Consider the following 27,415-nt stretch of genomic DNA (forward strand, 5'->3'; position numbering starts at 1 on the left):
GCCACAGGTCTCTAGACTGTAGATTCGGGATTAGATTGTGTCATCTCAGGAAAAGTATTGTGTGTTTTGGGAGGAGTGCTTTTTGACAGGTGAATCAGGGAGGCCCCCTGTCACCTGGCAGCTTTCGCTTGTGGGGAGGCTGAGGTGGAAATGGAGGCCCACCTCCGCACCTGCTAGGAGGACAGGACCCACTTCTGATAGCCTTGGGGTGGGTCAGCAATGAGTATCCAAGGGGCAAACACTCTCCCAGCAGAAAGGAGGCAAGTTTTCCCGGGGTGGGGGGGGGGGACTTGAGGCAAGTGTTTATGGGCCCACCTTCTAGGAGAAGGCTAGGTCCAGACTTCTCTTGTGAGGCACAAGGTACAGCCCAAGCTCGGCAGCATCATGGTATCCTGCAGAGATGTACTTTGTGGATGGACACTTTCTAGTGGGTAAGGCTGGAGGGAGCTGGAAGGAGCAGAGTGTGCCAGAAGGGACGGGATGGCTTGGCCTCTGTATTCATTTTCTTGGGCTGTTGTAACAAACTAACACAAGCTTGGTGGCTTAAAATAACAAAAATTTATTCTCCTACAGTTTGGAGGCCAGAAGTCCTGAACGATTTTGTGGGGTAAAAATCAAGGTATAGACAAGGGCTGATTCTTTCTGGAGACTCTAAGGGGGAGAAGTTGTTTCTGTCTCTTCCAGCTTTTGGTGGCTGTTGGCATAGCTTGGCTGGTGGCCACTTCACCCCAGGCTCTGTCTCCATCATCACACGGCCTTCTGCTCTTTGATTGTCAAATCTCCCCCAGCCTCCCTCTTCTAAGGACATTTGTGATTCTATCTAGGTCCACTTGGACAATTCAGGAGACTCTTCCCATCAAGACCCTTAACATACTCCATTTGCAAAGTCTCTTTTAATTTGTAACATTCACAGCTTTCAGAGATAAGGATCTGGATATCTTTGGAAGGAACTGTTTGGCCTTCAGTGGTGTTCACTGACTTTCTAGACTCTGATGGAAAAGAAGGTATCATGTCAGGTAGACATGGGTGAGCACCACCTGTGGCTAATGACAAAAGTGGAAAGACTCACAGTCCAGGAGCTAGAGAAGACCTTAGAAATGAGAATGAGTTTGGGATAATAATCCCCCCAAGTGCCCCCATGAGGAGATGTTTACACTTTTGATGAGGGAAAAGGATAGGGCCTAGTAACACCTGGTCAGTACGGACCACTGTCTGCCTAGGATGACATTTTTATTTTCCTCAAGCTGATGCCTAGAGACACACAAGCAGACAGTGAAAATTAGAAAAATTATGTCCTGGGTTTCCTCAGTGAGAGTTTCTCAAAGGTCTTCATCTCCCTCCAGAGATACCTCACCTCCATCCTCAGCCTCTGGCAGGCTGGTTTCTGCTGTTCGAGTGTTCACACGCTGAGGTTCTTGATGCTCTTGAGGTTCTTGAGGAACATATTACTATTTGACCAGTTAGCTGTCTAAAAATCCTCTTCTCTGCCCACGTTAGCCACAGAACCATGTGCACTTTCTCCTCTATAATTCCTGTCTCCATTCTTGATTTAATCTCCCCACGTAGTGCATCTCGGAACCTTTGTCCTGACCGCCTGTGTACCATTCTCCTCACTCCCATCCATCACTCCTCTGCAGCACTAGCTCATTGGTTTATTAGCATCTTATGGAGGCTGCTCTCTGTCACATCCACGAGGATGGAGGAGCTCCTGGCACTTGCTGCTTGAGGCTTCACACCATTTGCCTGTGCTGTTCTTCCTGCCCTGTCAGCAAGTGTGTTTGAGCTTGAAAATATGTGCACATATTCATTCGGCATTTGTTCAACAGATGTTTATTAAACATTGCCATGGGCTTGGCATTTTACTAGTCCTCAGGGAACAAAGACTGGATGAAGCATGAAGGAGTTTATATTCTAAAAATAAAATGGTGAACATTTATTGAGCATTTACTAGGTTTGGTTAACGTGTGCTTTTCCAAGTGTATTTTGCTAAATCCCACAAATGACCCATGGAGTAGGTATTTCCATCCCCATTTATAGAGGAGAAAGAACAGTACTTCCCAAATACCTTGGAGGTGGGCTTGGTGGGCCTATAGCCTTGGAGGTGAGCTTGGTGGGCCTGTAGCCTAGGCAATCTGAACCCAGGTTGTCACTACTAATAGGGCTCAACTCTGAACTCAGAAGGCAGTGTGATTCAGGGTGTGTTTTCCTGACCCTCCTGGTCATTCCATGTTCAGTTGCTTTCTTGGAAATGTAAGGGAATTCCTGGAAAGTAAGACAGAGAGGACAAGTTAACCTCACACACATTGCTTGAAGAGTCAAAATTGCTCTATTTCTTTTGGAGAGCAATCTAGCAGAATACATCCAGATACTTGAAACCTTCGACCCAACTACAGTCCTTCTGGGAATTTACTCTGAAGAAAGAACCCAAAACATGGAAAAGTTGTTTTATGCCTGGGGACGATCACTGGAACAGTATAAAGAGAGGTAGACATTTTACTTATAATGCATTCCGATGCACAAAGGAGATGTAACTTTGTTTTTTTGCTTTCCTGTAACTAACCTAATTTTTTTCGGGACTGCTCATCCTGCTGTGCCCACCTTCCCTCTACCCTCTACCCTGGTGGTTCAAGGGGAAACTGAAATGTCTTTTCATCTGGTTACCCTGGCTCAGCCTCTTTGGGATACAGTATCACAGTCTTGTCCCTTTCATTGGTCCACATGGAGATGGCATCTGGGTGTGTGGGAGAAGGTGTGACTGTGACTTTATGGACATGGGAGACACCTGGGGTCTTGGACACATAAGCACTTGTTTTTGTTCTGTCCTTTCCCTCCCCTGGCCTCTGTGGTGACATTTCTCTGGACATGCAGCCTGTAGCTGCACTCTGGAGGAGACTACTCTTCAGTCCTGGGTCTGTATCTATTAGCTGCTTACCAGAGGGGAGGATGGGAAGATGATGATGGATGTAAACAGTGACATTGAGAAAAAAACAGCACAGTAGTACAAAACATACCCATGGAAAGAAGACTAAAGGAGTAACTTAGGGGTGCCTGGGTGGTGCAGTTGGTTTAGCATCTGACTCTTGATATTGGCTCAGGTCATGATCTCAGAGTCATGAGATTGAGCCCTGAATTGGGCTCTGTGCTCAGCATGTCGTCTGCTTGAGATTTTCTCCCTCCCTCTGCCAGCCACCAACTCTCTCTTTCATAAATAAATAAATAAATAAATAAATAAATAAATAAATAAAATCTTTAAAAGAGCAGCTTAAACCAATAGGCTAAAAACACTCATGCTTCAGTAAAAGGTAGAAAAGAACAAATCAAAATTTTGCCAAAGCCAGGTGTTGGACTTGGAGAAAAAAATGAACTGGATCTCAGGTACGAAAGTAAAGGGATGCCCAAATATATTAGTAGCATCAAATCAGTTGTTTCTCTGTATATCCCTTAGATGAATTTTTGGTGCAATGAAAAGTATTTGAAAACCTGGAAAAAATACTCAGTCTTGTCTGAGAATCAGCCTCTGGAAGCTCTGTAATCTGTCTCAACAGAGGAACATCTGTCCTTTGCTCCTTGCATGGGAGTACTAAGTAGGCCTGGTCCTGGGCACTCCTGGCTTACGATCTTGGTCCCTGAAGAGGGACCATCTGAGTGCTGGTGGGAAGCCAGGCTGGAGTCCCTGCTGCTCCCAGCCCTTCCTCCCCATGTGACTCCATGGTAGGATGGTGAGATTATGGGTGATTTTTCCTTCCAATTTTTGATCATAATGCTTTCATAAATTATTCTTTCATCATCATCATTGTTGTCGTCGTATTCTTTTTTTTAAGAAGAAGGTGACTTTTAAATTATGGCTTTTCAAAGAACCTGATTTGGATTCTTAATTACAGGGGGCCTGTTTTTGAGGTAATACTGTTTCTAAGTACAAGAGGTCAAGTAATGTAGAACTGACACTTAAAGCGTGTAGTTGAGGCCTGGTGGCAGGGCAATCACCATAGGTGGTGGAGGAAACAGAACCTATAGCCACCCTTGATTACCTAGCCCACACCTTCTCCCTCTTTCCTCCCCTAGAGACAGACCCATTATATCTCTGGTCAAATTAGAATATGGAATTCAGGTACAAATAAGGTGAAGCCCTGAGATAGAAATCACCATGACCTCTCTCCCTTTGCTTGGAGAACCTACCTTTTAGAGATCAGAGATTATCAGCATTTTGAGAAAGGGAGTTAGTTAAAAGACTAATTGAGAAGAGATGGCTGAGGATGCATGGTGCAGCAACACTTGGCAAGGGAAAGGCTCATGTAGGATGTGGTCAGCCAGGCACCAATTCCTCTACAGAGAGATTCTCACTGGCACCCTGGATCCATGTTCAGCCTCGTTTTGGGCTTGCTGCTTAACAGGACCAAGTAGATACTTATATTTACCTTCGTATCTATTATTTAATGGGTCCCTCGTTTAAGTACTCCTATGCTTGTCCACAGTTTTAGTCATTTCTTGAATTTAATTCAGTGACAGCGTGGTGAAACTGTTCAGCAGGAAATGGCTGTAATATGTTTTGCAGACATCAGAAATACCCCGAGGAGAAAGTTAATGGGGGAGAACATAATAAGCCTTTTTGTGAAGAGTAAGATGTGGGATATATTTTATCTTAACAGTTTTTGAGAAAGCCCCTGGAGGTTGTTTTTATGTGGGTAAGAGTTTTTCATTAAAGTAGAATTTTTTTATTATTATTTTTTTAATTTGAAACATTTTTGCCTTAAATTTTTTTTATTTGCCCAAAGGAAACCTCAGGCCAAGCCCCCTCATCTTCTATGATTTCTCAATTATATTTGTTAATCTTGGTTGTAGACATACCAAGGCAAGCATTACAAAGGTATCTTTTTTATTTTCCATGAAGATTTTCCTATGGAGGACAGGTTCTAGTAAGTAAAAGTGCCTTAAAAAAAAAAGATTTATTTATTTATTTTAGGGAAAGAGAATGAGAGTGCAGCAGGGGAGGAGCAGAGAGAGAGGGAGAGAAGGATCTCAAACAGATTCCCCACTGAGCTGGGCATGAAGCCTCACCCAGGAAACTGAGATCATGACCTGAGACGAAATAAGGAGTTAGACACTTAACTCACTGACTGAGCCACTCAGATGCCCTGAGCTGAGTCAGGATAACAATCAGGCACCAAGCTTGAGCTTGTACACTAATGCTTGCAGACATGGTGGTCTGTATTTGGGGTAGCAGTGAGTCAGTGGCTTACAGAATTCCAGCTAGCCTTATTACAACTAAGAATTAAAATATTGACTACATTCCCTAATATGTAATTATAAGTACAGAAAGCAACTGCTAGCTCAATTTGAAGCCAAAAAAGAAAATTTACTGAGATTCCAACACAGAGACCCTGTCACCTATTGCAAGTCATACAATTTGAGATGGATTCTTCTCCTAACACTGAGCATGCATGAGTGCCTGTGAGCTCAGTATTCCCTAAGTGGTCTAGTTGTCCATCCTGTGGTTCCAGCTCTAATTTCTTACAAACCCTACAGGAGGTAGTCTATGTATTTGCTTACGTATGTTTAGGTGACATAGAGCCTTGCCTAATCATGAAGGGTCGTTGTCTTTATATTCTGGGTTTCAGCTGCACATGGAGGACTCAATTATCCATTCCAAAGCTATTTTAAAGGAGTTTTCAGTAATATAAGAGACTATTTACAGAAAAGTCATAAAGACGAATGAAATTCCCACAGGGTTAAGGGGGTAAAGTTTGGTTCCAAGATGGCACCTGGGGTGGGAAGGGAGGATCAGTGTCAGAGCTGGGGCTGAGAAGATGTCAATGCAAATATAAAAGCATATGTATAAAAGTGTTAATAATAGTAAAGATGGATGCAAATGAGTGAATAGTTGCTTGACTAGAAAGGGGCTAAGGTGTGGTGGGATCTTGAGTGTCTCAGCTGGTCCGTTCTGTCCCCTCCCTCCCTTCCTTCCACCCTTTGTTTCTTTCTTCTTTTGGGGGGAGGAAAGGAGGGGCAGAGAGAGAGGACAGAGAGAATCTCAAGCAGGCTCCATACCCAGCAAGCAGCTCAACTCAGGACTTGATCCACAGTCCTGAGATCATGACCTGAGTTGAAATCAAGAGTTAATGCTCAACCAACTGAGCCACTCAAGCATCTCATGTTTCTTCCTTCTTTCTATATAATAAAAGTTTCTATCAGAGGTTATTAACACTATTTGAATTTAACTGTGGGTATTTGGAGGGGAGTTGTCAGTCGTGTAAAACCTTCTGCATGAGCACCGGGTGTAGGAACTGCCTGTGATAGGGTGCGTACAGAGCTAAAGGAATGACAGCTCTAGGTCCTGGATCTGCCAATATGCAGAAAAGATGGGGAGAAAACATGGTAGGAGGGAAGGAACTGAGTCATCCTTGATCTGGAAATGATTTCATTTTCCTTAATAAAGATTCTTTCTTATGAATCCCTTCTGTAGTTTATTTCCTGCAGCAAGAAAACACTGGCTTTTTAACCAGTGCATTAGTTTGTTAGGGCTGCCATAACCTAGTACCACAGACTGGGTAGTTTCAACAACAGAAAACTCTTTTCTCATGGTTTCAGAGGCTAGAAGTCTGAGATCAAGGTGTTGGCAGAGTTGGCTTCTCTTAAAGACTCTTTTCTTGGTTTGAAGATGGCCATCTTCTGTGTCCTCACATGGTCTTCTCTCAGTGTGTGTCCTAATCTCCTCTTATAAGGACATCAGTCATATTGGATTAGGGCCACTTATATGATCTTATTTGAACTTAATCTGAATTTAATGACTTTAGAGGATCTGTCTCCAAATACTGCCACAGTCTGGGGTAATAAGGATTAGGATCTCAATACATGAATTTTGGAAAACACAGTTCAGCCTATGACACCCTAAAATAATTTCCTCCTTTATCCTCTAGTCTCTTTTAATTAATGGAATACACTAAATGAGAAAGCTTGGAAGCTTGGAATGCTTTCCAAATGTATAGAGATTTTAAATTACACAATTTAGAGACCTACTATAGATAAAGGTACAAAATACTCTCTCATTGCCTCCAAGGATTCTGATGGGATCACTTGGCATGCCTTCTGTATTTCCCAACTTTTAATATTTGATTTCATATTCATGAATCTAGGGAGTCTCTGGTAGTCTCTTTCTTTTTTTTTATTTATTTATGATGGTCAGAGAGAGAGAGAGAGAGGCAGAGACACAGGCAGAGGGAGAAGCAGGCTCCATGCACCGGGAACCCGACGTGGGATTCGATCCCGGGTCTCCAGGATCGTGCCCTGGGCCAAAGGCAGGTGCCAAACCACTGCGCCACCCAGGGATCCCCTAGTCCCTTTCTTTCACACAATTAATAAGTGTAGAATGTTTCCATATTGTTCTCCGAGAAATAATTAGCTTGCGAGATATATATTTTTAAAATTCTTGATTAATTATAACATAAATACTTATAAAGGTTCAAAATCAATTAGTATTTTTACTTCTTCTTGGATAATTTAAGGACTTTAAAATACTTCAATTCTGTTTATCCCCTCAAAATTTATAGGCCATTATTTTTGCATGTTTTAATTGTCTCTATTTAAAAACCCATAGACTATATTTTATTACCACTTTATACAGTCAGTATTTATTTAGATCAACATATAATTTCCCTTTCCATTGCTATGTATTTTTTCTTGTATATCCAGGCTTCTATCTAGGAATATTTTTCTTCTTCATGAACCTTTATAAAATTTTCATTAGAACTAGTCCACTAATGATCAATTCTCTCAAGTGTTTGTCTTGGCATGTTTTTATTCAATATTATTTTTGGGAGATATTTTTGGTAGATATAGATTTGCAGCTTAGCAGTTTTTCTCTTTCTTTCTTTCTTTCTTTCTTTCTTTCTTTCTTTCTTTCTTTCTTCTTCTTTCTTTTCTTTCTTCTTTCTTTTAGAGAGAAATTGCATGTGCACATGTGCTTGTGAGCAGGAGAGGGAGGAGCAGAGGGAGAGGGAGAAAGAGAGTCTAAAGCAGGCTCCATGCCTAGTATGCAACCCCACAGGGGGCTTGATCTCATAACCCTGAGATCATGACCTGAGCTGAAATCAAGAGTCACACACTAAACTGACTGAACCACCTGGTATTTATTTTCTTTCAAGACTTTGAAGATATTTATATATTATTTTCTGACTTTCATAGTTTTTACTGAGAAATTAGCTACCAAACTTACTGTCCTTCTGATGGCAAAGAATCTATTCCTTGGCTTCTTTTATGATTTTTGTCTTTGTCTCCCCCACCCCCAGTAATTTTACTTTGATGGGCCTGGAAGTGTTTTTCTTTGTTTTATTGTGCTTCTTGTTCACTGAGTTGATTAAATCTATGGTTTGAACTCTTACATAAGTTTTGGAAAATTCTCATCTCTTATCTCCAAATATTTCTTTACAGCATTCTCTCCCCTCTGAAATTCTAATTACACATTTTTTCTCTAGTATCCTGTTTACTTCCTTCTCCTTTATCTATATTTTCTATCTTTTTGTCTCTCTTTATGCTTTAGCCTGGATATTTTTATTTTCTAGTCCTCTATCTCTTTCTTCAGTTGTGTCTAAACTGCTATTTAAGCCTATAACTTCAGTTATTACATTTTAAGTTCAAAAATTTTCATTTGGTGGCTCAGTGGGTTAATAATTTACTTTTTAGTTCTATACTTAAATTCTTTTATTGTCTATTTCTTTAACTTATTAAATGTAATTATCTGAAGGTTCATGTTTGATATCTTTTTTATCTGGGTGTCTGTTGCTCTATTTTAGTTTGTTTCTGTTTCTCTTGGTTTTCAGTTTTATGGGCATATCTCCTAGTATGCCTTGTTTTTTTTTCACTGTGCCAGTTATTATATATTAATAGAGATAGTTTTAGTCCCTTGATTAGGTTATTTTCCTGCAGAAAGGATTTACATTTGCTCTATCAGGCAACTAGTCTAGGAATACACAGGTCACCTTAATCCAGTCAGGAACTGAGATTATTCAAAGCTGGGTTTATGTCCCTGCAGTGGTTGCTTGTTACATTGTCCAGATCTACTTTCTTGACTGAAGGACTTATTTCCCTACTTGTTAGAAAGGATGCTTGCAGTCAGCCCTCAGCTGTTAGTTCTCTCAAGTACATCCACAGCTAAGGAGAAGCATTTTGTTTAAGGTTATACCCTCTTCCCAAAGGAGGCTTGTATCCAATTACTAGTAAATGTAGGGTGTAAAGGTCTAGCTCCCTTCTTTCAGTATGGGAAAACTCTACAAGGTTGCCCAAGTTTCAGAGCTTCCTGTGGTAATTTCCTGAAGCCTTCACTGAGATTCCATCATAGCCCTACTTCTCCCTCTGTTCAGCGTGCTTCTTTCCATTCCCCATAGGCGTTGGTCTGAGAAAACTTATGAATAAACTTCCTGTATGCTGATATCTAGTACAAAGTCTTTTTATGTTTTGTATTCATAAGTTTTTCCTTGGATATGATTTTTTGGGTCCCACCTCTAATCTTGTGAGGTTTACCAGACCTCGTCTTTATTAGAAGACCATAAACTTTACTTACTTGTCCCCACAGGATCTTTTGGAAGCTTTTCTAGGGTTCTCAACCACAGTTTCACAATTGGTAGATGCCTGAGGTGAAGAGTGGTCCCAATGAAAGACTTATCTCTCTGGTCTTCCATCTTCTTCCAGATAGTGTCCCCACAATTTCACTGCACTTATATCTGTCTTGTTCAAAGAAATATTTTAAAACTGTTGTTAATAGTTGTTTTCAGAAGGACACCTATAATTCTTTTTGCTTAGTCTGCCATTGCCAGAAGTGGAAATTGTTACCTCTGTGATTTGAATGAAAAATTATTTGAAAAGTTTAAAGTCTGACCCAATTTAATTAAATTCAACAATTATATTTTATGTACATGCCAGATGCTGAGCTGTGTTCTAGGGATAAACTTATGGATATTATATTACTTTTCTGCCCCCAAGGAGCTTATAATTGAATAACAACAACAAAATAGATGCATTCTTAAGGTATTACCCTGATTAGTAATGATAAGACTTCAAAATGCAGCTATATTTCCTGGCAAGTTGCCTTTGGTGGAAAACCAGATAAGAGTTAATGTACTAAGTAGCTGTGATAAGTAGATTTATGCCTATAACCATGTCTTGCTGCTCAAAGTTAATATAATCTTGGACTATGAAATCAGGTCTGATCACACAATCAGTACAAATCAGGAAAAGGAGGTGGAGTGACACCATTATGAGAAAACCTTTTGGGCCGGGTCAAGAATGGATATATAACTGAGACCTTGAAGTCAATAATAATACTAGCACAAAAGAAATACTTTCTGAGACAAATACTATATGATCTCATGTATATGTGGAATCTAAAAAATAAAATAAATGAACAAACAAGCAAACAGACTCTTAAGTACAGAGGACAAACTGGTGGTTGCCAGAAGGCAGAGTGGGCAAAATAGGGGAAGGCGATGAAGAGGCGCAAACTCTCACTTATAAAATAAATAAGTCAAATGAGATGAAAAGTATAGCATAAGAAATATAATCAATAGTATTATAATAATGTTTGGTGACATACTATGGTAAGTGTTGCATAATGCATAGAATTGTCAATTTAATATGTTGTACACCTGAAATCAATATAATATTGTATGTGAATTATACTCCAATAAGAAATAATTTAAAAAAGAACCCTTTCTGCAATTGAGCTTATGGGATGGCTGCGATGTAATGTCCTGGGGCAGGCAGTGCAAAGTGAACAAAAGCAAAGGATTTGAAAACCAAGGTGAAGCACAGGCAAAGAAGACACTGAAATCCAGCTGTGTGCTCCAGGGAAGATCCATGATCTGCTGAGAAATACCAACTGGATATAACAAACAATGAATCCTTATGATCCAATGGAAGAAATGGCTGTGAACCACAAGAAGAAACTTCACACATGGCAGCCTCTGCTCTGTTATGCTTAGGCTGAGAAGACTGAGGTGAAGCCTGATTGTCACACATTAGGACTGGAGTAGTACCTGTCAGAGAAGTGCAGGAATCTAAGCAGAATGTAACTGATATGGATGGGGTGCTGGGTGGGAGAGAAAATTAGGACAAAGTGCAAACTTGTTTACCAGGTGTGAATTAGGCTTCAAAGGTGGGCCATGAGGGGACAATCCCCATGGTCCATTAGAGTGTCCAGAGGGAGCTTCAGTCAATCTAGTTTAGTTGAAGAGAAGGAATGCAAGCAATAGGTGAAGTTTAGAGTTGGGGAGGGAGGTGGTAAGTGAAAGAAGATCTGCCAGTACTGTGCATGAAGCAGACTGGGTGAGTGGGATTCAGGCTAAAAGGAAAAAAAAAAAAAAAACCCAGAGAGCCTCCTTTCCACTCTTCCATCTCAAAGTTCAACCATCTGGCTGGGCCAGACTCACTGACACCTGAATGTGTTCTGCTGTTCCATGGCTCTCATAGAATCCTTATGTCTGAAGTAAATTTTCTAAAAATTGTTTTTAAATACCTTTCTGAGATTACTTTCAAGAAGGCAGGAACTTTCCATTATCCATATCTTTTCTTTTTACTTTATTCTAGAATAGAAACTAAAGGAGAATCACAACCTAACATAGTACATGCTGTGCCCTCAAGGAACTTACATGTTCAGTATATTCTTTAAGCACCTATTAGTTGCCAGGTGTCAGGATGGGTCAAGAAGTATGGGTGTTTTCTACACTAAAATACAAGATCAACACACATAGACCAATGATAAGTAATAGACATCGATAGATAATTTCACCAAATAAAATTGTGAATCTAAATTTGGAGATAAGAGCTAAACATGATATAGAAGTTTAGCATGCATCCACACATGAGAGTTCATATATGTGCACACATGGTTATTTATATATTATTTAAAAAGATTTATTTATTTGAGAGAGAGAACAAGAGAAGAGAGAAATCAAGCACACAAGCAGGAGGGGCACAGAGAGAGGGAGAGAGAATCTCAAGCAGACTCCATGCTGAGTGCAGAGCCCAATGTAGGGCTCAATCCCAGGACCCTGAGATCATGATCTGAGCCAAAATCAAGAGTTGGCTGCTTAACCAACTGTGTCACACAGGTATACCCCCTTCCTCCATTTAAAGATGTTATTTCTTCCCATCCTATCACCTCATCCCTACCATTGAGCTTTTGTCAAGATAAGTTAACAATATATCTTTTGTTTGGATCTCATGATGAAAATGTTTTTTATGAAAAGTTACTCTGATTCTTAGATGCAGAATTAATTGGAGATGCGGTATCAGGGATCTAGAGACATCTCTCTATTGTCAGTGTCCTCACATGTAAAATAGGGAGATTAACAGAAATGGGAAATCTACATTATTGGTTGAAAAACAATTGCTGCCCAACTGACCTAGCAACAGAGAGCTGTTGTTATGACTGTTTTCACAGTTTGGGGAGTGGCTTTGTATTGATCCTTCTGTGTACCTTCTGGTGCAGGATCCCTGTGGACAGTAACCAGCATAATGTGAAATGGCCTCTCCCTAGGCGGGGAAATGGATTACCCTTCACTAGATCTAAGTTAACCTATTCATATAGTGATGAAACCAAATCTGTGTGTTCACTCTCACTTAGAGAGCAATCATAGAGTGATCAGTTTAAAAATGCAGTGGGCAATACTGAGTGCAGAACACTAAGTGTTGTATGTTTTCCTTCCTGGTAAAGACTGTCTACCACTATAAAAATTGAAAATGCCAGAACTCACATTCTTCAGCTTCCCTTATAACTGGTGCATGAACATGGCATCTAATCCTGGCCAGTGGTTCCTGAGGAGAAGTCTGCTGGGGAGCTTCTGAGAACAGGAAGTGTGAGGAGAAATTCCCTTCCCTGTCTTTTGACTCAGAATGGTGCCAATGTGAGGATGTGATGTGGGGAGCAGTAGGCTTTGGAAGCCATCGTGAGCCCATGAAGCCATAGGACTCAGGATGAAGAGCTCTACACTGAGAATGGCAGAGCAGAGAAATAGAAACACTGGGATTCTTTTTTTTTTTTTAATTTTTATTTATCTATGATAGAGAGAGAGAGAGAGAGAGAGAGAGATTGAGAGAGAGGCAGAGACACAGGCAGAGGGAGAAGCAGGCTCCATGCACCGGGAGCCCAACGTGGGATTCGATCCCGGGTCTCCAGGATCACGCCCTGGGCCAAAGGCAGGCGCTAAACCGCTGCGCCACCCAGGGATCCCGAAACACTGGGATTCTTGATGAGATCATTGTGCCCCTGAGGTAATTGGTCCTGGGAACATCATTATGCTATTTGAGATCATGACAATGTCATTAATGTGTCAACATTTATTATTTAATTATCTGCTCACTTGTAGCTGAAAACACTAAAATACAGTGAGATGTATGAGAGATAGACAGAACCCTTGAGACACTTTCAGTTTAATATAAGTGAAAGGTAAAGTAGATGTGACCAGAACTAAGGAATTAAGCCTGGAAATAGTTGAATGTGAGTGAAACATAAGTAGCCTTATTGTGTCATATGCTGGGGTTGTTAGTATGACTACAGTGATCAGAACCAGGCATCTTTATCCTGAGAATACGTCACAAAGGATGTGATTTTATTTCTCCTCTGTTCTGGGCTTCTAAACTCGGTGACTGCTGTCATAAAAGCTTGTCATTTCCACTCTGAGTGTTTTTCATTAAGACCATTATGCTGTTACCAAGGATGGGAAATGGGGAGCAGAGAAGGTTGGCAGGGGACGAGATTCACTGTTAACAAGTAAAATATTTTCAGATGTTCCTTGGGTGCAGAAAATGTTCCATTATGTCACAGAGTCATTCATCCCAAGAATCCATTGCTTTCAGACCTTGTTAAAATGATGACTTCCTGCAATGACACACACAGCTGTAGGGGGTTGTCAGCACTGAGTGATAGGATTGTTTTCTTCAGCAAGGAGCTCCACACACCTCATCCCACCCTTGCTTTCCTGACTTTCACTCACCAGGTCATCTAGAAAATCAATGGGTTCCCATCTCACCCAAGGCCAGGATGACTGAGCTCTTGAATCAAGGAAGGACTGATGTTTCTTTCACTCTATCGTGATTTTTGCTAGTGGATCATGAAATGAATTTATTGGGGGTGAGATCAGCATTTTGAAAAGACAGAATAAAACAGCACAGAATTACTAAAATAGAGAAGAATAAAGCTGAACAGATTGGAAAACATTAGAGAATGCAGAATATTAAAAGTGGATAATGTCCCAAAAGTCTTTGTTCAGTTTTAGATGTATTTTCAAAAGTATATATATATGCATATTTTTTATTGGAGTTCTATTTGCCAACATATAGCATAACACTCAGTGCTCATCCTGTCAAGCGCCCACCTCAGTGCCTGTCACCCAGTCACCCTATCCCCCTTCCCACCTCCCCTTCCACTACCCCTTGTTTATTTCCCAGTTAGGAGTCTCTCATGTTGTCACCCTCTCTGATATTTCCCACTCATTTTCTCTCCTTTCCATGATCCCTTTCACTGTTTTTTATATTCCTCATATGAATGAAACCAGATAATGTTTGTCCTTCTCCAATGGACTTACTTCACTCAGCATAATACCCTCCAGTTCCATCCACATTGAAGCAAATGGTGGTTATTTGTCATTTCTTTTTTTTTTTTAGTATTTTATTAATAAAATAATTTTTATTGGTGTTCAATTTACCAACATACAGAATAACACCCAGTGCTCATCCCATTAACTGTCCCCCTCAGTGCCCGTCACCCACTCACCCCCACTCCCCCCCCTCCTCCCCTTCCACCACCCCTAGTTCGTTTCCCAGAGTTAGGAGTCTTTATGTTCTGTCTCCCCTCTGACACCTCCCACACATTTCTTCTCCTTTCCCTTATATTCCCTTTCACTATTATTTATATTCCCCAAATGAATGAGAACATACACTGTTTGTCCTTCTCCGATTGACTTACTTCACTCAGCATAATACCCTCCAGTTCCATCCACATTGAAGCAAATGGTGGGTATTTGTCATTTCTAATGGCTGAGTAATATTTCATTGTATACATAGACCACATCTTCTTTATCCACTCATCTTTTTATGGACACTGAGGCTCTTTCCACAGTTTGGCTATTATGGACATTGCTGCTAGAAACATCGGGGTGCAGGTGTCCCGGCGTTTCATTGCATTTGTATCTTTGGGGTAAATCCCCAACAGTAGTGCAATTGCTGGGTCGTAGGGCAGGTCTATTTTTAACTCTTTGAGGAACCTCCACACAGTTTTCCAGAGTGGCTGCACCAGTTCACATTCCCATCAACAGTGCAGGAGGGTTCCCTTTTCTCCGCATCCCCTCCAACATTTGTTGTTTCCTGCCTTGTTAATTTTCCCCATTCTCACTGGTGTGAGGTGATATCTCATTGTGGTTTTGATTTGTATTTCCCCGATGGCAAGTGATGCAGAGCATTTTCTCATGTGCATGTTGCCCATGTCTATGTCTTCCTCTGTGAGATTTCTCTTCATGTCTTTTGCCCATTTCATGATTGGATTGTTTGTTTCTTTGGTGTTGAGTTTAAGAAGTTATTTATAGATCTTGGAAACTAGCCCTTTATCTGATATGTCATTTGCAAATATCTTCTCCCATTCTGTAGGTTGTCTTTGAGTTTTGTTGACTGTATCCTTTGCTGTGCAAAAGCTTCTTATCTTGATGAAGTCCCAATAGTTCATTTTTGCTTTTGTTTCTTTTGCCTTCGTGGATGTATCTTGCAAGAAGTTACTGTGGCCAAGTTCAAAAAGGGTGTTGCCTGTGTTCTTCTCTAGGATTTTGATGGAATCTTGTCTCACATTTTGATCTTTCATCCATTTTGAGTTTATCTTTGTGTCTGGTGCAAGAGAGTGGTCTAGTTTCATTCTTCTGGATGTGGATGTCCAATTTTCCCAGCACCATTTATTGAAGAGACTGTCTTTCTTCCAATGGATAGTCTTTCCTCCTTTATCGAATATTAGTTGCCCATAAAGTTCAGGGTCCACTTCTGGGTTCTCTATTCTGTTCCATTGATCTATGTGTCTGTTTTTGTGCCAGTACCACACTGTCTTGATGACCACAGCTTTGTAGCACAACCTGAAATCTGGCATTGTGATGCCCCCAGATATGGTTTTCTTTTTTAAAATTCCCCTGGCTATTCGGGGTCTTTTCTGATTCCACACAAATCTTAAAATAATTTGTTCCTACTCTGTGAAGAAAATCCATAGTATTTTAATAGGGATTGCATTAAACGTGTAAATTGCCCTGGGTAGTATAGATATTTTCACAATATTAATTCTGCCAATCCATGAGCATGGAATATTTTTCCATCTCTTTGTGTCTTCCTCAATTTCTTTCAGAAGTGTTCTGTAGTTTTTAGGATTTAGATCCTTTACCTCTTTGGTTAGGTTTATTCCTAGGTATCTTATGCTTTTGGGTGCAATTATAAATGAGACTGACTCCTTAATTTCTCTTTCTTCAGTCTCATTATTAGTGTATAGAAATGCCACTGACTTCTGGGCATTGATTTTGTATCCCACCACACTGCTGAATTGCTGTATGAGTTCTAGCAATCTTGGGGTGGAGGCTTTTGGGTTTTCTATGTAGAGTATCATGTCATTGGCGAAGAGGGAGAGTTTGACTTCTTCTTTGCCAATTTGAATGCCTTTAATGTCTTTTTGTTGTCTGATTACTGAGGCTAGGACTTCCAGTACTAGGTTGAATAGCAGTGGTGAGAGTGGACATCCCTGTCTTGTTCTTGATGTTAGGGGAAAGGCTCCCAGTGCTTCCCCATTGAGAATGATATTTGGTATGGGCTTTTCGTAGATGGTTTTTAAGATGTCGAGGAATGTTCCCTCTATCCCTACACTCTGAAGAGTTTTGATCAGCAATGGATGCTGTATTTTGTCAAATGCTTTCTCTGCATCTAATGAGAGGATCATATGGTTCTTGGTTTTTCTCTTGCTGATATGATGAATCACATTGATTGTTTTATGGGTGTTGAACCAGCTTTGTGTCCCAGGGATAAATCCTACTTGGTCATGGTGAATAATTTTCTTAATGTTCTGTTGGATCCTATTGGCTAGTATCTTGTCGAGAATTTTTGCATCCATGTTCATCAGGGATATTGGTCTGTAATTTTCCTTTTTGGTGGGGTCTTTGTCCGGTTTTGGAATTAAGCTGATGCTGGCCTCATAGAATGAATTTGGAAGTGCTCCATATCTTTCCATCTTTCCAAACAGTTTTAGTACAATAGGTATGATTTCTTCTTTAAACATCTGATAGAATTCCCCTGGGAAGCCATCTGGCCCTGGACTCTTGTGTCTTGGGAGGTTTTTGATGACTGCTTCAACTTCCTCCCTGGTTATTGGCCTGTTCAGGTTTTCTATTTCTTCCTGTTCCAGTTTTCGTAGTTTGTGGCTTTCCAGGAATGCATCCATTTCTTCTAGATTGCCTAATTTATTGGCGTATAGCTGTTCATAATATGTTTTTAAAATCGTTTCTATTTTTTAGTGTTGTTAATGATCTCTCCTTTCTCATTCATGATTTTATTAATTTGAGTCTTCTCTCTCTTCTTTTTAATAAGGTTGGCTAATGGTTTATCTATCTTATTAATTCTTTCAAAGAACCAACTCCTGGTTCCGTTGATCTGTTCCACAGTTCTTCTGGTCTCAATTTTGTTGAGTTCTGCTCGAATTTTAATTAACTCTCTTCTTCTGCTGGGCGTAGGGTCCACCTGCTGTTTTTTCTCTAGCTCCTTTATGTGTAAGGTTAGCTTTTGTATTTGAGTTCTTTCCAGTTTTTGAATGGATGCTTGTATTGCGATGTATTTCCCCCTTAGGACTGCTTTTGCTGCATCCCAAAGATTTTGGATGGTTGTATCTTCATTCTCATTAGTTTCCATGAATGTTTTTAATTCTTCCTTAATTTCCTGGTTGACCCTTTCATCTTTTAGCAGGATGGTCCTTAACCTCCACGTGTTTGAGGTCCTTCCAAACTTCTTGTTGTGATTTAGTTCTAATTTCAAGGCATTATGGTCTGAGAATATGCAGGGGACGATCCCAATCTTTTGGTATCGGTTCAGACCCGATTTGTGACCCAGTATGTGGTCTATTCTGGAGAAAGTTCCATGTGCACTTGAGAAGAATGTGTATTCAGTTGAGTTTGGATGTAAAGTTCTGTAGATATCTGTGAAATCCATCTGGTCCAGTGTATCATTTAAAGCTCTTGTTTCTTTGGAGATGTTGTGCTTAGAAGACCTATCGAGGGTAGAAAGAGCTAGATTGAAGTCACCAAGTATAAGTGTATTATTATCTAAGTATTTCTTCACTTTGGTTATTAATTGGTTTAAATATTTGGCAGCTCCCACATTCGGGGCATATATATTGAGGATTGTTAAGTCCTCTTGTTGGATAGATCCTTTAAGTATGAGATAGTATCTCTCTTCATCTCTCACTACAGTCTTCGGGGTAAATTTTAGTTTATCTGATATAAGGATGGCTACCCCTGCTTTCTTTTGAGGACCATTCGAATGGTAAATGGTTCTCCAACCTTTTATTTTCAGGCTGTAGGTGTCCTTCTGTCTAAAATGAGTCTCTTGTAGACAGCAAATAGATGGGTCCTGCTTTTTTATCCAGTATGAAACCCTGCGCCTTTTGATGGGGTCATTAAGCCCGTTTACGTTCAGAGTTACTATTGAGAGATATGAGTTTAGTGTCATCATGATATCTATTCAGTCCTTGTTTTTTGTGGATTGTTCCACTGAACTTCTTCTTAAAGGGGAATTTTAAGAGTCCCCCTTAAAATTTCTTGCAGAGCTGGTTTGGAGGTCACATATTCTTTCAGTTCCTGCCTGTCTTGGAAGCTCTTTATCTCTCCTTCCATGTTGAATGAGAGCCTTGCTGGATAAAGTATTCTTGGTTGCATGTTCTTCTCATTTAGGACCCTGAATATATCCTGCCAGCCCTTTCTGGCCTGCCAGGTCTCGGTGGAGAGGTCTGCTGTTACCCTAATATTCCTCCCCATAAAAGTCAGGGATTTCTTGTCTCTTGCTGCTTTAAGGATCTTCTCTTTATCTTTGGAATTTGCAAGCTTCACTATTAAATGTTGAGGTGTTGAACGGTTTTTATTGATTTTAGGGGGAGATCTCTCTATTTCCTGGATCTGAATGCCTATTTCCCTTCCCAGATTAGGAAAGTTTTCAGCTATGATTTGTTCAAATCCATATTCTGGCCCTCTGGCCCTTTCGGCGCCCTCGGGAACCCCAATTAAACGTAGGTTTTTCTTCCTCAGGCTATCGTTTATTTCCCTTAATCTGTCTTCCTGGTCTTTTAATTGTCTGTCTCTTTTTTCCTCAGTTTCCCTCTTTGCCATCAACTTGTCTTCTATGTCACTCACTTGTTCTTCCACCTCGTTAACCCTCGTCGTTAGGACTTCTAGTTTGGATTGCATCTCATTCAATTGATTTTTAATTTCTGCCTGATTGGATCTAAATTCCGCAGTCATGAAGTCTCTTGAGTCCTTTATGCTTTTTTCTAGAGCCACCAGTAGCTGTATAATAGTGCTTCTGAATTGGCTTTCTGACATTGAATTGTAATCCAGATTTTGTAACTCTGTGGGAGAGAGGACTGTTTCTGATTCTTTCTTTTGAGGTGAGGTTTTCCTTCTAGTCATTTTGCTCAGTGCAGAGTGGCCAAAAACAAGTTGTATTGGGAAAAGAAGAAAAAGAGAGAGAGAGAGAAGGAAAGAAAAGAGAAAAAGAAAAAAGAAAAAGGAAGGAAAAAAGAAGAAAAAGAGAAAGAAAAAGAAAGAAAGGTGAAAAAAAAAAAGGGCTGGGGGAAGCAATCAGAAATCAAAAAGAAAAAAAAACCCACGGGGGAGTATCTTCTGATTCTGTGTACTTTAAGTCCCTTGACTTCCCCTGGAACTTGTCCGTCTAGCTGGTGTTCTGGGGGAGGGGCCTGTTGTGCTGATTTTCAGGTGTTAGCACTTGGGGGAGCTGCTCTGCCTCCTGCCTGGTGCAGGGCTCAGTGGGGGTTGTTTACCCCGTTAGGCCCCTGGAGGAACAACCCCAGTGGCTGCTCTGGAAACCTGGATTCAGCCCCCGCAGTAACTACGGAGCTCTCAGTTTGCAGGACCTGGAGGCTCCGGGGCGGGGCCGCTGATCTGCTCAGCTCGGGGCAGGAGCGTCCTTGCTGTCCTGGGCCCTCCCGGCCTCTGCCTGTCCCGGGGGAGGCCGGATCCTGGGCTGTGTCCCGGCGCCCTGTGCTCCTGGCTCCTGTGCTGTTGGATTCGCGCTCCTGCCCCGCAGCCCCCTCCGCGGAGCCGCCCCCGAGCCCCTCTGAGCCGCTCCCGCCCTGCAGCCCCCTCCGCGGAACCTCTTCCTCCGCCCGAGCCCCCCGCAGCTGCTCCCGCACCGCAGCGCCCTCCACGGAGCCTCTTCCTCCGCCCGAGCCCCCGGCGCTGCTCCCGCCCCGCAGCCCCCTCCGCGGAGCCGCCCCCGAGCCCCCCGAGCTGCTCCGGGTCCCCCGTGCGCACTGCAGCCCTTAGGGAGCTCGGCGCACTCCCCCGGCGTGCTGGTGTCTGTTAGTGTCCCCGGGAGCCCGAGGGCCTCCCCGCCCTCCTGGATCCTGCTCCACCTCCCTGCGAGCCCCTTTCCCCCGGGAAGGTTGGTGCAGCTCCTGCTTCTCTGGGCCGGGGCTCTCCTGTCCTGGGGACACTGGCCCCGGCCTCAGCCCGGCTCCTCGCGGGGCCCCTCCCCCTTGGAGCCCTTTTGTTCCTTTATTTCTTTCTCCCCGTCTTCCTACCTTGATAGAAGCGCGAACTCTTCTCACTGTAGCATTCCAGGTGTCTCTCTTTAATTCTCAGGCCGAATTCGTAGATTTTCAGGATGATTTGAAGGTTATCTAGGTAATTTGGTGGGGACAGGTGATTTGGGGACCCTACTCTTCCACCATCTTGCCCCTCCGGTGCAGATTTTTTAAAGTTCCCACTTCTCCAGGGCTGGGCTCTCCTGTCCCAGAGGCACTGGCTCCCCTGGTTAGCCCAGCTCCTTGCGCCCCCACCCCACACTGGATACTTTTTTATTTTATTTTTTTTTCTGCCTTCCTACCGTGTTAGAAGCGAAATTCCCTCTGTAGCATTCCAGCTGTTTCTCTTTAAATCTCAGGTCGAATTTGTAGGTTTTCAAGATGGTTTGAAAGTTATCTAGGTAAGTTGGTGGGGCCAGGTGAGTTGAGGACCCTACTCCTCCACCGTCTTGCCCTGCCTCAAATCGCATTTTTAATTTTAATTTTTTGTTTCAGTACCTCTGATGGAAGATGGCATACATCGACTGAAAAAAATTAAAGATGTATCTTTCAAAGGTCATAAACCAAATAAAAACACAATAAATCTAAATAAATAGTCAAATGATGCTATTCTAAGTTTGTTGAGCTTATCCTTCCCAGGTTATTACAACTTAAAACTGTACTAAGACATTTGGGACACCGTGTCTTGCTTTGTGAAACTTGTTTCAGTTTGGGTTTGTGTGTGTGTTTATGTGTGTGTGTGTGTGTGTGTGTGTGTGTGTGTGTTGGTAAAAAAAGCATATTCAAAAGTCACTGTTCTGGTATATTGGGGATTTCTATTCAGTTCCAGCACATGGATCTAATCTGATTTTTCTAATGTCTTATTTATATCATCTGTGAGAGTCGGCATTAGCCATTGAGCCAGAATTCCTATAGAAGCTAAACACTGGATCCAAAGAAAACGAACATAGAGTCCAAATGAATCTCAAAGCTCTTTGCTTCTCCTTTTTGATAATTTTATTTTTTCTTCAGAAAAATCTATATTTTTTGGCAGAACATCCAACAGAGGGAGGTGCTGTTGAATGAAGAATATTGGTGTTATCTTCTGAGATGGAAAGTGGTAAAAATTGGACTGGCCAGCTAGAAGGAGAGGCCCAACAACAAAGGTGCTAACCAAATGGATTCTATTGTGCTTTTTGATCTGATAAAAGAATTCGCTTAGCTGGTTAAGATTTTTGATTACCAGTGAAAGTTCTCATCCATCTAACACTCTTCTTCTAAGGCCTACTTCCCCATGATCCATCCTTCTGCCCACTTCCATTCCAATCTGTCTGTCTCTGTCTCTCTCTCTTTCTCTCTCTCTCTCTCTCTCTCACACACACACACACACACACACACACACACACACACCTGCCCCAGCTACTGGGTTTTATTTTCCTCAGAGTCACATTTGCAAATATGCCAAGAAAAAACCTGAGAGTGTCTGCTCCATACAGTGAATGAAGTTGCTTCCTAGTGACATATGCTACTCTACTTGGATAAGAAACAACATCAAACATGTTTGAAGAAATACTACTCTTTCTGATGAAAGACTCACTCTACCTATCATCTATCTATCTATCTATCTATCTATCTATCTATCTATCTATCATCTATCTATCAGTCATCTATCAAAAGACTTTAATGAACAATGGTTCTGATCCTGGAGTCAAAAAGAAACATACAACATTATCCTCAATTTCAAGGAGCTTTCTGTCTCATGGCTGAGATAGATAAACATCCCACAGTGGCACTACAGAATGTAAATGCTATGATAGAGTATGTTCAGTCAGTGTGAGAATAGAGAGGAAGGCCAGCCTACTGGAAGAGGAAAACCAAGTCTGATAAAGATTCCAAGATTTAATGAGTACAAGATATACAAGGAGTGGGGAGTAATGGAATAGGAAAGGGAGAGGCAAGGATAAATGTGGAGAAGATCATCTAAGCTGAATATGATAGCATGTGTGCAGGTGCAGAGGCAGTAGCGAACACAGCATTGGGGAACACTGCAGGTAGTTCTAATACATGGGGCATGTGGAGGGGAGTGGTGGAGGTGAGCCTGGAGGACTGGATGGTGCTGGGTTGTGAAAGTCCTGCAGTTGGGGTTGAATGAATGAAAATCTTCTCTCCCTTCCTTCTGCTGGAGGTAAAGTTAAAGTGGAATTGTTGGGGACCAATTTGAGGGGAAATTCACTCATAGGGCTGCTTATAGCTGGTGATAGGAGTCTTATAACTTAGGTCAGACTAAGGGGACTTTCAAGATCTTAGAATAATAAATCAAGGTTTATTGTTTCACAAGAGGGAGGGGTTGAGAGATGGGAGGAATACAATTAACTCAACTCCTGGCATTCAAAGTCCAAGATAAAAGAGTAAATAAGAAGGCAGGTGGGCTTAGAGTCACACTAACTGGAAGAACAGCCTTCCTTCCTATGAGAAAGGTAGTTTGTTATTTGTCAGGAAAGATAAAATAACACCTTTTAATTAGGTTTTACATAAGAGTTCTGAGAGGAGGGCAGAGAGAATCATCAGGCCCTGATCCTGCTCCCTGACAATGATTTCTACATGAGCCGCCATGGTTATTGGTAATTGCATGGACCAGCAAAGAGAGGGTAAGATTGACTTACACACATGAAGTTAATGAGTTTGGGTTTTGTCCTGAAGACAATGGTCTTCTACTGAAGGATTCTAAGTAGAGTGTGAAGTGAACATATTTTATATTTTAGGAAGGTATAGTTGAGTTGGCTAAAGTTTAGAAGATGATTATAAACAAAGACCAAAGACAGGGAAGCTGCCTTTCAGGAGGCTTTTGTGGTGACCCAGAAACCAAAGAATAATGCTCTGCACCAAGGAAGATGGTGGTATGAGGATACAAAAAACATTAAGGAACTTCAGTGACTAATTGGATGTAGTAAGTAGAGGGGGCTTTAGAAAGGTTCTTTTATTTCTGGCCTTGGGGGCTGATCAAGTGCATGGCATTATTGATTGACATAAACATACAGGATGAAGAATAAGCCTGTTGGGGGACTCTAGAATGTTCTGGTTCTGACATGTTGAATTTATGATGGCTGCTGAGGCTAGTGGAGGTTGCCCACATCATTCTGGATGGAATTCAGGAGGGGAGGAAGCCAAGGAGTATAGATTGGGGATTATCAACAGGTAGGAAATAATTTGAAGCCAGGAAGATGGATAAGTTTAACCAGAGAGTGTGTAGGTAGCACGAAAAGAGAAAGGCAAGATGAGGAATACTGAAAATCACCAATATTTAAGAATAGCTGGAGGAAATAAGTGCAATGCAGGAGCCAGAGATGCAAGGATAAGAGATCCAGGGAAAAGCAAAAGTGATAGTATCATAAGCATCACATGTGGATTTCCAAAATGTTCAAGAAAAGCATGATGGAGGTGTTAAGTGTCACAAGTCAGTGAAATAAGGTGGGCCTGAGAAGTGAGGGCCAGACTTGGTGAGAGGGGATTTGTGGGAGACTTTAAGAAGACCAGTTCAGTGGAGGGGTGAGGACAGAGCCCAGATATAGGTGACTGAGAAAAGAATAGAAGGTGAGACCATAGATACAGGAAGTTCTAGACACATATACAACTTTCCTAAATGCCAATTACACTAGTGTGAACTAAAATCCTTCCTCCCCATTCCCTTCCTGTCATCCTCCTATACTTCCCTCCTTCCTTCTCTTTCTTCTTCCTTTCCTCCTATCTACAAATGCATACTGGACTACACTAAGGGCCAAGAAGCACAGAAGACATAGGACACAAAGATAAAACCAGCACAACCAGTCTCCTGCAGACCATTGTCTAGTAAGTGAAACAGGATAAAAATAAACGGTGGAAAAGGGATGTGTCATATAAGAAGCAGAGATCAAGAACAAGGTGGGTATTTAGTTTTTTGTCTACATTGGCAGAGTGGGAACAGAACCGAAGACACAGTGGAGAAAGTAGCATTTGAAGTGGGTGAGGTGTATTGAGGGTTGGGGCAGTAGGTGTCCCAGGCTTAGGAAAAAAAAAGCAAAGGGTCAAGGGAGAAGTGCTGGTGTTTGAGTGGGCAGCAGTGAGTAGATCCAAGAAGCTAGAACTCAGTGCAGGAAGCAGAAATGGGGATTAGGGTTAGAGAAGGATGGAGGACCTTGCATATCAGGACACAGGTTCTGGGCCTTACGGAGAAACTATGGGAAGTTTTGAGCAAGGGAGAAGTGAGTAGAACTGTGAGCATTTTTCTAGTAGAAAAGGGTCATCCATGGTGAAAGACCCCAAACCCAGACACAGAAGGCTAAGAAATAAGAAACCAGTTCTTCATGCTGTGCTAATCAAACTGTGTCTGTTTAATCAACATGCATTGACAATGATGAATAATTGATAAGACCAATGATACAATGACCTGGTGAGTTTGTTTCCTCCTTTTGCCTGGTGTTTGTGGCATCTGTTGTCTTCTTCAAAGAAAAAAGCAAATCTCATTTTCAGTGTCATATTGCAGCAGTGCATTGAATAAAAATAGCCTAGGGTGATTAAAACTGTTTTTTCAGTTCGTTTGCTCTTGCCATAGATTGATTTTCTGAGCACCTGTTTGATACCGGAAGTCTTATCTATTATGACTTCGGAGGTTGACTTTTTAATAGGCCGCTTATACACTTTCTAAAAATGATCTTGATTTAGATCATAGATACCAAAATGAACAACTGACCAGCACAGTTCTTTTAGAAGATAGTCTAATGATGAGTGTCCCATCTTACAATGGAAATAACACATGGGCATCTGGAGCCTGTTGACTCATTACTCAAAACCCCAATTCTCAAGTCACCCAGTATGAGTCAGGCTCAGGCTACGGGGGAAGACAGGGCCCTTTTTGGGCACTGGTCATGGATGGCACATTTACCCTGACATTCCTTGCATGGTTCGTAAGAGATATTGATATATTTGATTCATGGGTTGGTCTCCCAGAACAATGCTCTCAGCAGGGGATCAGGGCACCAATTTGTGGCCCACAGCATGATCCCTTGATGGAGTGAAGTCTTGGCTTCCACGTTTGATTGTTAATAATTCACCTGATCCTTGATTCTTCCTTCTTTAAAATAAAGACATTTTTGTTTCTGTTCTGATGGTATATTTCTTCTTTTCTTTTTCTCAGCGGCAATTTGGGGAAGATGCGGGATCTTCTCCACAAATACTTTCCCCCTTCTGAATTAATCAGTAGATGGAAAGCATTTGAGAAGACTGGATGCAGAAGGGTGGCCAACCAAATGAAGAAGAGGAGTCAGGATTTACCACGGTTTTTGACCAAAGGCCTCAACAATTTCAAAAATTTCAAAATTTTAATATGTTTTTTAAATTGCTTGGTACAGATCACTAGATGTGTATCAGAATCCTCTTCTAAAACATGTAGCCTTGTAATCAATCCCAGCCCAGTAATGTCTGTGTTGGACTCAGCATTTTGTATTTTTAAAAGTTCCTTGGGTATTCTTCATATGACCAGGTTTTAAGCTCACTGGCTTTACACTGGTATGACATTCTAGGGGTTTTAATTCACAGATTGTTCTTGATCACAGTGTCCTTTGAACTGGCTCTAGGAATTATTTCTCTTCTTACTTGTCCTAAGGACTTCATGTGAATTCAGTGTCAGAAAACTCCAGGCTCATAATAGGAGTGACCAGCCTTGCTTTTTAGCACAAGAGCTTTCTATGCCACACCCTTGTGCTCTCCCACTGAGCCCCCATGCTGGTCTCATCCCTGGACAATCAATAGCACAGGACCAGGGGCTGTGTGGCTGGTAAAACCTCAGTTCCTAGGTGGGCCTCTTCTCCCTCCCTCCCAACTCCTAGATTCTTCTTCTATCTCTCCTCTCTCCTTCCCTCCTTCACATTTTCTCCTGCTCCTGAAGGGCCCTGAAACTCCAAATTTCCACAAGCAGGAGAGTTTAACCCCTTTCTTACCTCTTCCTTCATTACTGCTTCCAGTTCATGGTCTAAAGGAAGATGTAAACTCTCACACAAAAGGGTACTCCGTCAGGTTATTTTTCCAAAGCAAGAGTGATGTGTTCTGATAGCAGCCAGGCAATTCTCTAGTACGCAAAACAGCTCAATGCATTTTCTCTGACTCCAGCTGATGTCCACATCGTTGCTACCGGTTTTGGATCACGAGCTCCTACAGCGTAGATTCATAACATTATTTTAACTCTCTGAGATTATTCATGATGCCTTCTTAAAATTTGGATGGCAAGTACTTAATTGCATTTTTGAAATGAAGACAGTTTAAAATAGGTTGAAGAGAAAAGCTGGTGGCCTCTGTGAAGATAAACCTCTGGTGACCCTACTGAAGAGCCATGACCACATCTCCTACTTGAGTGGGAGGGCACCCAGCTCTGGGTGTCCAGAGCATTTTTAGCATTGACTGTGGTCAAGATTACTTCTTAACAAGCTGGTTTCTCCAACACATAGGAAGAAGATAACAAGTAAGGATACTAACTGCAAGCAACTCAGCAAATAACTCACCAATGAAATCCTAAATATTTAAATGGAAATATTAAAATTCTGACAACTACTCATTCCCTTGAATGACAGTTACCTAGTTATTTTCACAGACCAG

General features: G+C 41.6%; 1 long non-coding RNA gene across 2 annotated transcripts; it reads right to left on the reverse strand.

Moving 5' to 3' along the window:
* Window positions 1-569: 569 nt before the first annotated feature.
* LOC140626708 (uncharacterized) lies at window positions 570-26,968 on the reverse strand. Of its 2 annotated transcripts, none has more exons than XR_012025748.1 (3): window positions 26,764-26,968; window positions 9,554-9,717; window positions 570-2,262 (listed from the first exon to the last, which is right to left on the reverse strand). It is a non-coding gene; the product is annotated as an uncharacterized lncRNA (long non-coding RNA). The 2 variants fall into 2 exon arrangements; XR_012025749.1 differs by lacking the exon at window positions 26,764-26,968 and adding an exon at window positions 20,810-21,023.
* Between the last annotated feature and the right edge of the window lie 447 nt (window positions 26,969-27,415).

The sequence above is a fragment of the Canis lupus genome, chromosome 38 (assembly GCF_048164855.1).
Source record: "Canis lupus baileyi chromosome 38, mCanLup2.hap1, whole genome shotgun sequence".
In the NCBI taxonomy this organism is placed as follows: domain Eukaryota; kingdom Metazoa; phylum Chordata; class Mammalia; order Carnivora; family Canidae; genus Canis; species Canis lupus.